General features: G+C 42.0%; 2 long non-coding RNA genes across 2 annotated transcripts in view; both read left to right on the top strand.

Moving 5' to 3' along the window:
• LOC307220361 overlaps positions 1-14,717 on the top strand; it is a 108,552-nt gene that overhangs the window by 50,731 nt on the left and 43,104 nt on the right. The window lies entirely within an intron of this gene.
• LOC307221471 lies at positions 11,244-11,845 on the top strand. The gene is made up of 2 exons (XR_013841421.1): positions 11,244-11,543; positions 11,773-11,845. It is a non-coding gene; the product is annotated as an uncharacterized lncRNA (long non-coding RNA).

Here is a 14,717-nt window from a genome sequence, read left to right as displayed (position 1 = left end):
GAGGCTTTTGAGTGGGATTGGGCTTCTTCAGCCACAGTAGCACCCTGTTTATTTTTGGGTTCAATTCTCCAGAGTCAGTTTGTGGCTGACTGGCTTAAGCTTGCTGGTTCTGCCTTGGCAAGCCACCTTACCCTCGAAGTTACATGTGATTGCAGCATCCTGTGTTAGTTTCTGGCTCTCCCATTCTGAGTTGCAGTCAACTGCAAGTCTTGTGATCTTTGCTGCCTCCCAGGGTAACATTACCAGTTACTTCTACCTTTTGTCATCTCTCTCTCTCTCTCTCTCTCTCTCTCTCTCTCTTCCTCAGGTAACAGCAATAATATTACACATTACATGTCCTTCTTACAGCTGGATGACTAATGATTGTCATTATAGCTCTATGAGAGCCAGATAACTGCAACACTTCATTATATCTCTCTTTTACAGCCTGTAACTGCACTTCTCCACATTATACATTTCTTTCTTTCTCTGCAAATAAGGTAATTGTTATGCTCATCTTTATGCGTCTTTCTGGAGCCTGGAGCTTTAGCAGTTTCCATTGTATCTCCTCCAAGCTTGTAATGCTAATGCTCCCTGCTATGTATCTTGGGGTCATGAGCTGATCTTGCCGCGGAATCATCTCTGCTCTACTCTCCCTTACACGTTTCACCGCTGTATAATTATTCTATCAAAAATGTGTGTTTATTCTTCTTCTTTGAAGATCTTAATACTTTTTCATACAGCGGAAAGTTCAGGCCAAGGACTGAGAATTGTGGCACAACAAATAAGAAACACAAGTTTGCAGAAAGGCCTTTATGCCCATTTTCGCCTCATGTCCACATGCATTCAAAAACAAGCTTGGTTTGTTGATTTTTTTAGGGGAAACCCTAAAAAAAATAAATCCATGCGAAAACTGGAAATTATTTATAATTACGTTGTTGTTGTTGTTTTGTTTTGTTTTAGAATCAGATGTAGGAACTAGCTATGAGGCAGTACAAACACTGCTTTCTTGTTTAAGAGCAGCTTCAAATCTGGGTAAAATGCTTTTGAAAATTCCCTAAAAATGATGGAATATCCATAACAGACGTTCACTTCCTGGGTATTTCCATAGAAAGAGCTGACTGCTCCCATCTACTGGTGGAGGTAGTGAAGACAATTGAGATGGGGGAGGGGGGTATGACAACAGGGAGTGACACCCCCACCCTCCATACACCCTGGTCCTCCCCCTAGTTAAAAGAACAACCAATTAAATTGCTTTCACACAATGACTGTAATGTGTTTTTTAAAATTTATTTAATCAATTTTTCAATACAAACAACAATCACAAAAAACACATACAACAAAAACCACAATAACACTAATAACACAATTTAACATTTCAGATATGAGTACTGATATACCTATGACTACACCTTTTTAACAATATTTCCCCACCTCTCAACCCCCTACTTCTCACCACCGTCGCTTAAATATTCCTTCCAGATTTCTTCATATTTATCCATTCTTAATTTGCGTCGATATGCAATTTGTTCATAGGTAACTAGTCTGTCCATATTGTCAGGCCATGTGCTCAATGGAATCTTTTTGCAGCTCTTCCAATTCATCAGAACAAGTTTTTTTGCTTCTAATATGGCACGGTACATCCAATTTTTTTGACCCCTTGTAATCTCCCACGTTTCCGGTATATAATTTAGAATTAAATTCAATTCCCCTAAATAACCATTTCTTTTTATCACTCTTGCTATATATATATTTATCTTGCACCAAAATGTTCTTATCATTGGGCAGTTAATCATCATATGTACTAAGTTCACATTTTTACTTCCACATCTCCAGCAGTTGCCTGCACTTGTTATTTTCTTCTGGTAAAGTTTTGCTGGAGTCCAGTGGACTCTGAATATTATTTTCTGTTGAATAAGTCTTAGTCTTAGATCCATAGAGGCTAGTTCTGTTGATTTTATACTTGACTCCCATATATCATCTGTTATATGTTCCCCTAACTCTTCACTCCATTTTTGTCTATCATATTCTAAATCATATTTCTTCCTGTTGAGTAGGGTTTTATATAGTGCAAGTGTAGAGTTTTTTGTTTTTGTTGCAGAAATTAAATCTTGTAGCAGCATGGGTGTTTCCGATGCTGCTATAGCGTCAGGACCAAACTGCCTTTCCAACATATGTTTCAATTGGATGTATTGTCATTGTGTTTCACTGGTTAATCCATACTTTACTTGCAAAGTCTTACATTCCACAAATTTGTAATTTTCATCAATTAATTGATTCAATGTCAAAATACATTTTTTCATCCAATTTTGCCAAATTATTACTTGATTTCCAAATTTTAATTTTGGGTTGGCCCATATTGTTAGTTTCTCAAGCTGATAGGGGTCATCCTTATTATTTTTATTTATATTCATCCAATTTTTATAGGTGCTTTAATAGTCTCCAGAATAATAGGATATTTCATAAAATTAGAGCCGAGTTTAGTCCACCCTTCAAGAGGTTCAAAGAAACTATATTCGAGAGTAGCCCAATTCGGATTCCTGCTAGCTCTCCAATCGTTAGTCTTACTCAGCAGGCAGGCCTGGTGATATAGTTCCAGATTTTGGAGACCAAAGCCACCTTCCTTAGTTGGAAGTTGCATTTTATGTAGTGATATTTTTGGTGGCTTTGTACCCCACAGGCACGATCTAAATAGTTGATTTATTTTTTTGGAAGTAAAATTTGGGAATATGTATTGGTAATCCTCTAAGAATGTATAAAAGCTTTGGAACAACATTCATTTTGAGAACATTAACCTTTCCCCAAAGGGAAAGGTTTAGAGGTCCCCACCTTTCAATATCAAAAGTAATCTCATTTATAATTTGATTCAAATTTAATTTTACAATTTGGTCTATATCTGATGAAATCATTATACCCAAGTATTTAATAAAGTCTTTGCACATCCAAAATTGATGGTTTCTGTACAATGTAGCCCTTGGCCCAATTGGTAAAATCTCGGATTTTGTCCAATTTATAGAATATCCCGATATTCTGCCAAAGGTTTTTATTTTCTCCATAATTTTTGGAATTGTATCTTCTGGTTTTGTAATAAATAAAAGGATATCATCTGCAAATAACACAATTTTGTAATTATCTTTGTTGTGTTTTACACCCTTGATATGCTCATCCTGAATTATTGCTCGTTAATGGTTCCAGGCACAGATTAAATAATAACGGAAAAAGAGGACATCCTTGTCTCGTTCCTTGATTTAAACTAATCAAATTCTAAATTCTTCTGTTTGTAACAATCCGGGACGTTGGGTTTTTATAAATCATTTTAATCCAATTACAGAATTCTATAGGGAAACCAAATTTACGTAACACAAACCCTATGAATTCTTTATATATTCTGTCAAAAGCCTTTTCTGCATCTAATGACAATATCATAAACTCCTCTTCATCTTTATTTAAATTTATCAAATCTAATGTTAATCTGATGTTGTCTGTAGCTTGTCTTGTTTTTATAAAACTTGTTTGATTATTAGGTATCAAGTCTTGAATAATCTTTTGTAGCTTTGCCGCCAATATTGCATTCAAAATCTTTGCATCAACATTCTTTAATGATATTGGTCTATAATTTGCATATTAGTAGGGTCTTTGTTAGGTTTTCGTATAATTATTATTAAAGCTTCATTGAATGTTGTAGCAGATATACCATTATGAGCTATTTCCTCATAGACTTCTAGAAGTCTGGGGATTAGTAGATTTTTGAATATTTTATACCATTCTTTAGGAAGACCGTCTGGTCCAGGTGATTTCCCATTTCCCATTGTTTCTATTACATTCCCAATATCTGATATATTTAGGGGTGCTGATAGCATATCTTTTTGATATTCTTCAATAGTTGGTATTTTAATGACTATAATGTGTTATTTGAACCTTAGGCTTAATTTTCAGAGATGGTAAATCTGTGTTTGGGCTGTATGGCCTTGGGGTGAAGGTGAGATTCACATGGCTAAATGCCCCTCCATGTAAAATATTCCCTCCATGTAGGAAAACCAATATAGCAGGATAAAAGAACTATGTTGTTTAGTCGTGTCTGACTCTTCGTGATCCCATGGACCAGAGCACGCCAGGCACTTCTGTCTTCCACTGCCTCCCGCAGTTTGGTCAGACTCATGCTGGTAGCTTCAGGAACACTGTCCCACCATCTCGTCCTCTGTCGTCCCCTTCTCCTTGTGCCCTCCATCTTTCCCAACATCAGGGTCTTTTCCAGGGAGTCTTCTCTTCTCATGAGGTGGCCAAAGTATTGGAGCCTCAGCTTCACGATCTGTCCTTCCAGTGAGCACTCAGGGCTGATTTCCTTCAGAATGGATAGGTTTGATCTTCTTGCAGTCCATGGGACTCTCAAGAATCTCCTCCAGCATCATTAATTCAAAAGCATCGATTCTTCAGCAATCAGCCTTCTTGATGGTCCAGCTCTCACTTCCATACATCACTACTGGGAAAACCATGGCTTTAACTGTACAGACCTTTGTTGGCAAAGAATAGCACTAGCCTTTCTTATTGCTGCATCACACTGTTGACTCATGCTCGTGGTTTACAAATGTTTCCTTAATTTTTTTGTTTGTTTGTGAGCATCCTCCCAAGTCCTCACCTACAGTCTAAAGCTCTGCAGCCTTTACTTATGGATTGAGGAAAATGAGCAAACTAAGTCTTGTTTAAGTTTGGCAATATCAATTTGCTGATGTCCAGTCATTTCTCAGAAATGAGGCATTGCTTATATTTTCACTTTCAAAATCTTTCACATACTTAGAGAAAACAAAAAGTATCATGGAGTAGAGGCTTATTACAAAAATGCCTTTTTATCATGAATATCACATCTCAGAATATAGGAAACTCTCAGAGCCCTGTTTTAGAGAAGTGTGGCCTGTTTCTTTGGTTCTTTTATGCATGGCTTGAGCTTTTGAGCCAGTGTGAAATAAGCAGATGTATTGGGAATTTCATGGTATCTATGTTGTCAGTAGGGACGCAGGTGGCGCTGTGGGTTAAAGCCTCAGCGCCTAGGACTTGCCGATCGAAAGGTCGGCGGTTCGAATCCCTGCGGCGGGGTGTGCTCCCGCTGCTCGGTCCCAGCGCCTGCCAACCTAGCAGTTCGAAAGCACCTCCGGGTGCAAGTAGATAAATAGGGACCGCTTACCAGCGGGAAGGTAAACGGCGTTTCCGTGTGCGGCTCTGGCTCGCCAGAGCAGCGATGTCACGCTGGCCACGTGACCCGGAAGTGTCTCCGGACAGCGCTGGCCCCTGGCCTCTTAAGTGAGATGGGCGCACAACCCCAGAGTCTGTCAAGACTGGCCCGTACGGGCAGGGGTACCTTTACCTTTTTTACTATGTTGTCAGTAAACCTGGATTTATTTATTTGTTATTTTTTATTTTTGTGGCCAAAAAAGAGGATAAAGAAGACAACCTTCTCTAATGTATAAACTGTCTGCAATGGAGAACGGAGCTGGGTTGTTGTTTTATATAAAAAAGCAGACATTTTCTAAATGTTATTAGTCTTATTCGCTCCCCACAGCAGCAGTCAATATGCATTAGTAGAAATATACCACACATAAAGCCTTGGCAACGTTTTGTTTATTGTTAAGTTTGTATCTGATAAAGTGATTAATCTAATTTTAGTGGTTAAATGGGTTCTGTGAATCCAATAACTTGGTTTTGTTCAGGTTCCAATTAATCTCCCTAGGATACTATCCAAAGGTAGTGACAGAAGCTGCACATACTGAGAATAATAAATAACAACAACAACAACAACAACAACAACAACAACAACAACAACAACAACAACAACAATTATATTTATACTCTGCCCTCCCTGGCCGAAACTGGGCTCAGAGTAGCTAACATCAAATGTATAACACATTAATATAAAATAGCAGAAGTAGGTGACAAGCAGCCCAATAGGTGTGTATGCCTTGGATGCAACCTGGTTAATTAACAAAAACAGAATCCACATTGGGCCTTGGTTTTCAGATCCCAGGCTAATAGAATGGGAAAGGATATGATGATTAGGAGCACTTTGCATGTGAGCTGGTGGGACTTGCCCATAGTCTCTTTAAAAGTGGGGTGAGCAGGGGGCTGGTGTGCCTCTTTCAGGCAAGGCAATGAGGAGCTGTTACCAGCGGCTGTGTTGCGTGAGGGTGAAGGCCCACCTAGCAGAGCGTGCATCCTGGCTTCCCCAGGAGGGCAGGCGCCTTCAGCTTTGTTTCCAGCATTAAGAGATGTCCAGGTCAAGCAGACTTGTATTGCTGCATGCTGTAATGCAACATCCTTGTCCCATTTCTGTTGATTGCCTATTAAATGGAACAGCCGCTTCCTTGCCTCCTTCCGAAGAGAGACAACCTTTTTTAAAAAAATAAATCTGAAGCGACAACATAAGCAGGACAATATCAACATGATCCAAAGCAAACAAATGAACAAACCCGCAATTACATGTGGTGACATGCAAGTCAACGGGAAAGCCATTGAAAGCAGCATTAATACTTTGCAGTTGATCGAACTCCGGTAAATAGTAAGTGAATGCAGGGCTGCTCTGCAGCCCATGGCACACGACGGAAGGAAGACTGCTTTCCTCCCTCTCCAGAGATGCCTTGCGTGGATGTCCATGCCATCCAGATATTTTCAAAAAAATAGTATTTTTTTACACAGGAGAGTTCTTAACCTCTTTATGACAGCTGCTTCATCCTCCAAACTGCTTTTTAATTGTTTTCATTTTATGTAATCTCCAGGCTTAATTCTTAAGATGCTCATTCGGCTCTTTTCCCGGCTATGAGCCCCACGGGACGTGGCAAACTGCAAACAAGCATAATGAAGAGGGACTCATAACTGAGAGCAGAATTTTACTGACCATGTAAAAAAGAGCCTCCTGCAGGACATTGCTTCAATGTGGTTGCTTTGGAATTTTATTTTTTTATTTTTTTGCTGGGGGGAATTCCCAATATTATAAATCTTATGAACTTGCAAGCTCGTCTCTCTTCACCTTTATTCCCTTTACTTTGAAATGGTGTTAACAGAAATGGTGTTAACAAGAGACAAATGTTGCCAGGATTTTACTCTTTACAAAATTTAGGACCCTGGTTTCCAATCTGCAGCATGGCTCTTGAAATGGTGGCAGCAGCTACGGGCTCTCCTACATCGCTTTCAGGGTTGCCTCTCGCCATTGCTTACACCCACCCCATCCACCAAAACTAGAGGCAAAATCAGAGCATAGTGCAAATTTGATTTGTGACGTTGCTGCTCTAGAACAGGGCCTGGGTCTTGCCATATAAACTGCTTTGCTTCCTACTGTGGATCCTATTGGAGGCCTCTAGCTGGTAGGGAGAAGCAAGCCAGACAGAAGCAACTGTGTCATGATCACACACATTAATGAAAAAGACTGAGGAGAGGTCAAGGCAGGCAGAAACCTGGTCCAGAGCACAACGTGTTAGCTCAGTGCCCTTGGCTAAAAACATTGGTAGGAAAAGTAACCAGAAACAAGAAAGTCATCCCATTGTCTGGGTTTCTGGGGTATATGCTAAGCTTTCTTAAGTTGTCCTTGTCCAAGGCTCCTGCAGTACAGAAACACTTTAATATTGCGCCTGGATAACTTATTATCACTTTTTAATATTAGACAAGGGCCAAGGCTTATCAGCCAAGGTCTAGTACAGAAAACAGAACCCTTTTGGGATCCCAGTGGGAGACTGACAAGGACTTCATTCCAGTAGTGGGCAGGGCAGACTCCCACACCCCATTCTCGCGGAATTCCTGTGGGAAAGAGTTAAATATGTAATTACTGGTAACTCTTCATTTTCCCAGGGTAGGATTCACCCTGCAGCAGATGTCCACTCCTCCTCATATTCTGGGGCAGTTCTTACAACTTCCAACAGAAACTTGGGGCAGAGGAACTGCTCTTCAGTCTTTTGCGCTGTGCTCTGGACCATGTTGTTGTTGTTTAGTCGTTTAGTCGTGTCCGACTCTTCATGACCCCATGGACCAGAGCATGCCAGGCACTCCTGTCTTCCATTGCCTCCCGCAGTTTGGTCAAACTCATGCTGGTAGCTTTGAGAACACTGTCCAACCATCTCGTCCTCTGTCATGCCCTTCTCCTTGTGCCCTCCATCTTTCCCAACATCAGGGTCTTTTCCAGGGAGTCTTCTCTTCTCATGAGGTGGCCGAAGTATTGGAGCCTCAGCTTCAGGATCTGTCCTTCCAGTGAGCACTCAGGGCTGATTTCCTTCAGACTGGAGAGGTTTGATCTACTTGCAGTCCATGGGACTCTCAAGAGTCTCCTCCAGCACCAAAAGTCAAAAGCATCAATTCTCTGGCGTTCAGCTCTCACTTCCATACATCAGTACTGGGAAAACCATAGCTTTAACTAGGGATTCATCCAGCCCAGCTTTTCGCATGATGAATTCTGCATATAAGTTAAATAAGCAGGAAGACAATATACAGCCTTGTCGTACTCCTTTCCCAATTTTGAACCAGTCAGTTGTTCCATATCCAGTTCTAACTGTAGCTTCTTGTCCCACATACAGATTTCTCAGGAGACAGATGAGGTGATCAGGCACTCCCATTTCTTTAAGAACTTGCCATAGTTTGCTGTGGTCGACACAGTCAAAGGCTTTTGCATAGTCAATGAAGCAGAAGTAGATGTCTTTCTGGAACTCTCTAGCTTTCTCCATAATCCAGCGCATGTTTGCAATTTGGTCTCTGTTTCCTCTGCCCCTTCGAAATCCAGCTTGCACTTCTGGGAGTTCTCAGTCCACATACTGCTTGAGCCTACCTTGTAGAATTTTAGGTATAACCTTGCTAGCGTGTGGAATGAGTGCAATTGCGCGGTAGTTGGAGCATTCTTTGGGACTGCCCTTCTTTGAGATTGGGATGTAGACTGATCTTCTCTTTTTTTATATAAAATTTTTATTGGGTTTTCACATTTTATAAACACAGACACACACACACGGACAAAGACAACACATATAAAATTTCGTATCCTTACTTTCCTAACCCCAGTTCTTGACCTCCCCCCACCCCCCTTCATACATCCTAATTCAATTAAATTAGCTCAGCAAGTTCATATCTCTCATCCTTTACATATTATTATTATATATATATATTTTTAAAGAAATACTTAATTCTTATTACTTGGCCAAATTTTACTTATCCAGTTTCCTTATAAACATTAAATCCTTTTCTAAGGTCGACTCGAATTCCTTCCACGAATTTCCCTTTTATCTTAAAAATAGGTCATAATAATCAAACACAAAGGTCATAAACATATTTTTAAAAATTCTTTCCCCCCCCCGCCCCGGTTTCTGTCCCTTCCCAATGTCCCCATGTCCACAAAAACAGTCTTTAGCCTGGATTCCTCACATCTGAGGCCTTTAAATCTCTGTCAGTCTCTCTCTGCCGATTTTGTTGGTAGCCCTCTTTGTTGGTCCTCGGGTCTCGAAGGAGTTCTAGCTCAGTCTCATCAGATTTTCTTCCATCCAAAGTACTTGACACCAGCTGCTGCGAAAGGTCAGCCAATCCGTGCTCAAAGAGGAAGCCCCAATCATATTTCTTATTTCTTTTAAATTCAAATATTCCAAGTGTTCCAGGGGCTTCCTCCCTCCTCTTTCGCATCTCTCGCAGGTTTGTAATCCAAAGGTCTTCTTCTTTGTGTTCTGACAATGTAGGCTTGTGGTTGGTACTCTCCATCTGTACTGGCCCTTGTTCCCTCTCCTCCTGTTCCGAAGTTATCTCTTCTAATTCAGCTGCAGATTTTTTCCCGGTCAAGTCCATTGTGCATTCAGCAGAGTCACTTATTTTAGAGTTCAAGGTTATAAGTTGTTTACTCATAGCCGTAGTCTGTTCCTGCAACTTTCCCACAAGAAAAAACATTCTTTCTATCTCTGCCTGTAATTTTCCATCTGCAGCCATTGTAGTGTTTCAATGTTTCCCCTAGGGGGATTCTGGTTACTTAATAGTCTTTTCCCAACAGTCCGTTATTTTGTTATTTCACTGCTTTGTTCCCAACCATTTTAATTCAAATATAACAAATTTAGTCCAGAAAGGTGTTAAATAATAAGATTTTTAACTTTCACTGCCCATTTGACAGCTCCTTTGACAGCTGTCAAACTCCTTGTTCCTTTTTCTCCAGCTCACATACAGGACACTCCCGGGTCTGGGGGGGTTTAAACAAAAACTTCTAAAATTCCAGTCTTACTCTCCAGCACAAATCTTCTTGTGTCAAATTCATGAAGATATTATCTTTTAAAAAACACCAAAAAGAAAAAACTCTCCACCTTAGTTCTCCGATCCTTGCTTTAAATCTTCTGTAAGCAGGGGGGTGCGGACTTCCCTTTAGCACATCCACCGATCGTACCGAATTCAAGGATAAAAATTTTAAAGTCCAAATTCCATTCTACTCACGGATTAATTAAAGTCCAAATTTCAGGGAAGAAAGTCAGCGGTCTCCGGCCATGGCTCGTGGCTTCGCTCCACTGCAGTAGCGGTCCACTCACAGCACCACGCCGCTCCCCGTACCCTCTCCGCAGCCTTTAAAAAGGCTCTTCATGGGTCGGGGGGGCGCTTTAGGTGCCCGCCGAGTCACCAAGTCCGCAGGCTTCCGCGCCTGCGGTTTCTGAGGGTCCCCGCGTCGCCGTCGCGGTAGAACCCTTCTCCAGCGGAGCCGATTCCCTCCGGAGCTCGGAGGGAATCCGCCATTAACCAGATCGCGCTAACCCGGAAGTGCCCAGAGATCTTTGTAGACTGATCTTTGAGATCTTTGTAGACTGATCTTTGAGATCTTTGTAGACTGATCTTCTCCAATCCTCTGGCCACTGCTGAGTTTTCCAAACTTGCTGGCATATTGAGTGTAGCACCTTAACAGTGTCGTCTTTTAAAATTGTAAATAGTTCAGCTTCCACTGGCCTTGTTATTTGCAGTGCTTTCTCAGGCCCATTTGACTTCAGTCTACAGGATGTCTGGCTCAAGGTCAGCAACCACACTACCTGGGGTGTACGAGACAGCCATATCTTTCTGGTATAGTTCCTCTGTGTATTCTTGCCACCTCTTCTTGATGTCTTCTGCTTCTGTTAGGTCCTTTCCACTTTTGTCCTTTATTATGGTAATCTTTGTATGAAATGTTCCTTTCATATCTCCAATTTTCTTGAACAGATCTTTGGTTTTTCCTATTCTATTGTTTCCCTCTATTTCTTTGTATTGCTCATTTACGAAGGCCTTCTTGTTTCTCCTTGCTATTTTTTGGAAATCTGCATTCAATTTCCTGTATCTTTCACTATCTCTCTCACATTTTGCTTGCCTTCTCTCCCCCGCTATTTGTAATGCCTCGTTGGACAGCCACTTTGCTTTCTTGCATTTCTTTTTCATTGGGATGGTTTTAGTTGCTGCCTCCTGTATAATGTTACGAGCCTCCATCCATAGTTCTTCAGGCACTCTGTCCAGCAAATCTAAATCCTTAAACCTGTTCCTCACTTCCACTGTGTATTCATAAGGGATTTGATTTAGATTGTATCTTACCAGCCCAGTGGTTTTTCCTACTTTCTTCAGTTTAAGCTTGAATTTTGCTATAAGAAGCTGATGATCTGAGCCACAGTCAGCTCCAGGTCTTGTTTTTGCTGACTGTATAGAGCTTCTCCATCTTTGGCTGCAGAGAATATAATCAATCTGATTTCGATGCTGCCCATCTGGTGATGTCCATGTGTAGAGTCGTCTCTTGTGTTGTTGGAAAAGCGTGTTTGTGATGACCAGCTTGTTCTCTTGGCAGAACTCTATTAGCCTTTGCCCTGCTTCGTTTTGATCTCCAAGGCCAAACTTGCCAGTTGTTCCTTTTATCTCTTGATTCCCTACTTTAGCATTCCAATCCCCTATAATGAGAAGAACATCCTTCTTTGGTGTCACTTCTATAAGGTGTTGTAAGTCTTCATAGAATTGGTCAATTTCAGTTTCTTCAGCACCAGTAGTTGGTGCATAAACTTGGATTACTGTGATGTTAAAAGGTCTGTCTTGGATTCGTATCGAGATCATGCTATCATTTTTGAGATTGCATCCCAGTACAGCTTTCACCACTCTTTTGTTGACTATGAGGGCCACTCCATTTCTTTTGCGGGATTCTTGCCCACAGTAGAAGATACGATGGTCATCCGAACTGAATTCGCCCATTCCCGTCCATTTTAGTTCACTGATGCCCAGGATGTGAATATTTATTCTTGCCATCTCATTTTTGACCACATCCAACTTACCCAGGTTCATGGCTCTTACATTCCAGGTTCCTGTGCAATATTTTTCTTTACAGCATTGGACTTTCCTTTCACTTCCATGCATATCCGCAACTGAGCGTCCTTTCGGCTTTGGCCCAGCTGCTTCATCAGCTCTGGATCTACTTGTACTTGTCCTCCGCTCTTCCTCAGTAGCATGTTGGATGCCTTCCAACCTGAGGGGCTCATCTTCCAGCATCATAACTTTTATACGCATGTTGTCTTTGTCCATGGAGTTTTCTTGGCAGGGATACTGGAGAGCCTTGCCGGTTCCTCCTCCAGGTGGATCACGTTTGGTCAAACTCTTCACTATGAGCTGTCCATCTTCGGTGCCCTGCTCGGCATAGTTCATAGCTTTTCTGAGTTATTCAAGCCCCTTCGCCACAGCAAGACAGTGATCCTTCATGGATTACTGCCTTGCTCTGGATTATTTTATAATAATAATACATTTCCCTCCACACTCAGTCCTGAATGTGCAACAGCCTAAAGGGCCCAAAATAACCCAAGCAGAGAAATGCAAATAATGTCACTGATTGTACAGGTGACCTACAAAACTTGCCCTACAAAGGCTCAAGTGCAATTGCATCCTGTACATTACATGCATGAAATTTGCAAACTGCATGGATGAATTTTTGCATATTTGCAATGCCCAATCTTCACACAGTTAGTTTTTCTTACATCCTACTGCAGATCTCCATGCAGACAAAGGAGCTGTGAGTACACATCTTCCAAAACTAATGGAAAGGTAGGGTTTTCCCTCCATTGCAATGGTAATGAAGGCTGAAAGGTCAAACCTCCACTGCTGTAGGCAGTATGAGGCTAAATGCCAGTTGCTAGGAATCCCAAGTTGTGCACAGGTCCCCATTTTGGGGTTTCTCACAGGCATCTGGTTGCTCACTGAGAAAATAGGATGCTGGACTAGAAGGGCCACTGGCCTGTTCCAGAAGGCCCTTCTTATGTTCTTAAGGCATACAGCCTTTCCCCTCCCCACTGAGATCCCCACAAGCTGCTAAGCAAGAAACACTGAGCAGAAGAAAGTGTAGCTTTTCAGTCCCAAGACTTAATGACTCAGGACCGCAGTACCTCAAGGACCACCTCTTTCCATATGAATCTACCCGGACCCTGAGATCATCTTCTGAGGCCCTTCTTCATGAGGCCCTTCTTGAGAGGTTTGGAGGGTGGCAACACGAGAGCAGGGCCTTCTCTGCAGTGGCTCCCCGTCTACAGAATGCTCTCCCCAGGGAGGCTTGTCTAGCACCTTCATTATGCATTTTAGGCACCAGGTGAAAACATTCTTCGGCAACCTGGCCTTGGACTAATTATCAGTCTATGTCTTTTTAAATTTGTCTGTGGGGAGGGGCCTATTATTTTGCTTTGTTCATGTTTTTATTATGTACTTGTGGTTTTATTCTGTATTTTTATGCTGTGAGCAACCCTCAGATCTTTGGATGGCGGTGTACAAATTTTAACAACAACAGCTCCCAGCTATGCTATGATAGACAGCTGTGAAGGGATCCAGAGAACTGAACTAATCCTGAGACAGCAACATACAGCCCACTGTTCAAGAGGTTCCTCTCCCATCATCTGGTATTTAAATGAAGTCCCTGCTGTAAAAACACTACATTTATCGTAGAGCACACTGTCAGTTGCTGAAGTGATAAAATATAAAGATGTTTGATCTGTGCCATGATTATTATTATTTTTTTTTTTTGCAAACTTTGTTTAATTTTTGGTATGACTGGTGGTTGACTTATTTTTTAATATCAAACAATATGAAAATTAATTCCCTACCTTAAAAGGCAATTATTTCTTTCAAGTTTCTGCACCGAACATTAGAGGAACTTTTTTTTTGGGGGGGGGGATCTAGCATATGTTCCCTCTCTTTTTACATGACCATTTATATATAAGCATGGGACGCAGGTGGCGCTGTGGGTTAAAGCCTCAGCGCCTAGGGCTTGCCGATCGAAAGGTCGGCGGTTCGAATCCCTGCGGCGGGGTGCGCTCCCGCTGCTCGGTCCCAGCGCCTGCCAACCTAGCAGTTCGAAAGCACCTCCGGGTGCAAGTAGATAAATAGGGACCGCTTACCAGCGGGAAGGTAAACGGCGTTTCCGTGTGCGGCTCTGGCTCGCCAGAGCAGCGATGTCACGCTGGCCACGTGACCCGGAAGTGTCTCCGGACAGCGCTGGCCCCTGGCCTCTTAAGTGAGATGGGCGCACAACCCCAGAGTCTGTCAAGACTGGCCCGTACGGGCAGGGGTACCTTTACCTTTACCTTACTTTATATATAAGCATATACCATATTTTTCGCCCCATAGGACGCACCGGCCCATAGGACGCACCAAGTTTTTTTGGGGGGGAAATAAAGAAAAAATATTATTTCCCCCCCAGGCGCTTGTGAGGCCGGCAGCGGGGAGAAGCGCTCTTCTCCCCGCAGCCCGCCTGCAGACCAGGTCTGGGGACAGCGGGA

This window comes from Podarcis cretensis (assembly GCF_951804945.1).
Source record: "Podarcis cretensis genome assembly, chromosome: 1".
NCBI classification, from domain to species: domain Eukaryota; kingdom Metazoa; phylum Chordata; class Lepidosauria; order Squamata; family Lacertidae; genus Podarcis; species Podarcis cretensis.
Note: the sequence above shows the minus strand (reverse complement) of the source record. Positions and strands in the feature narration are given on the sequence as shown.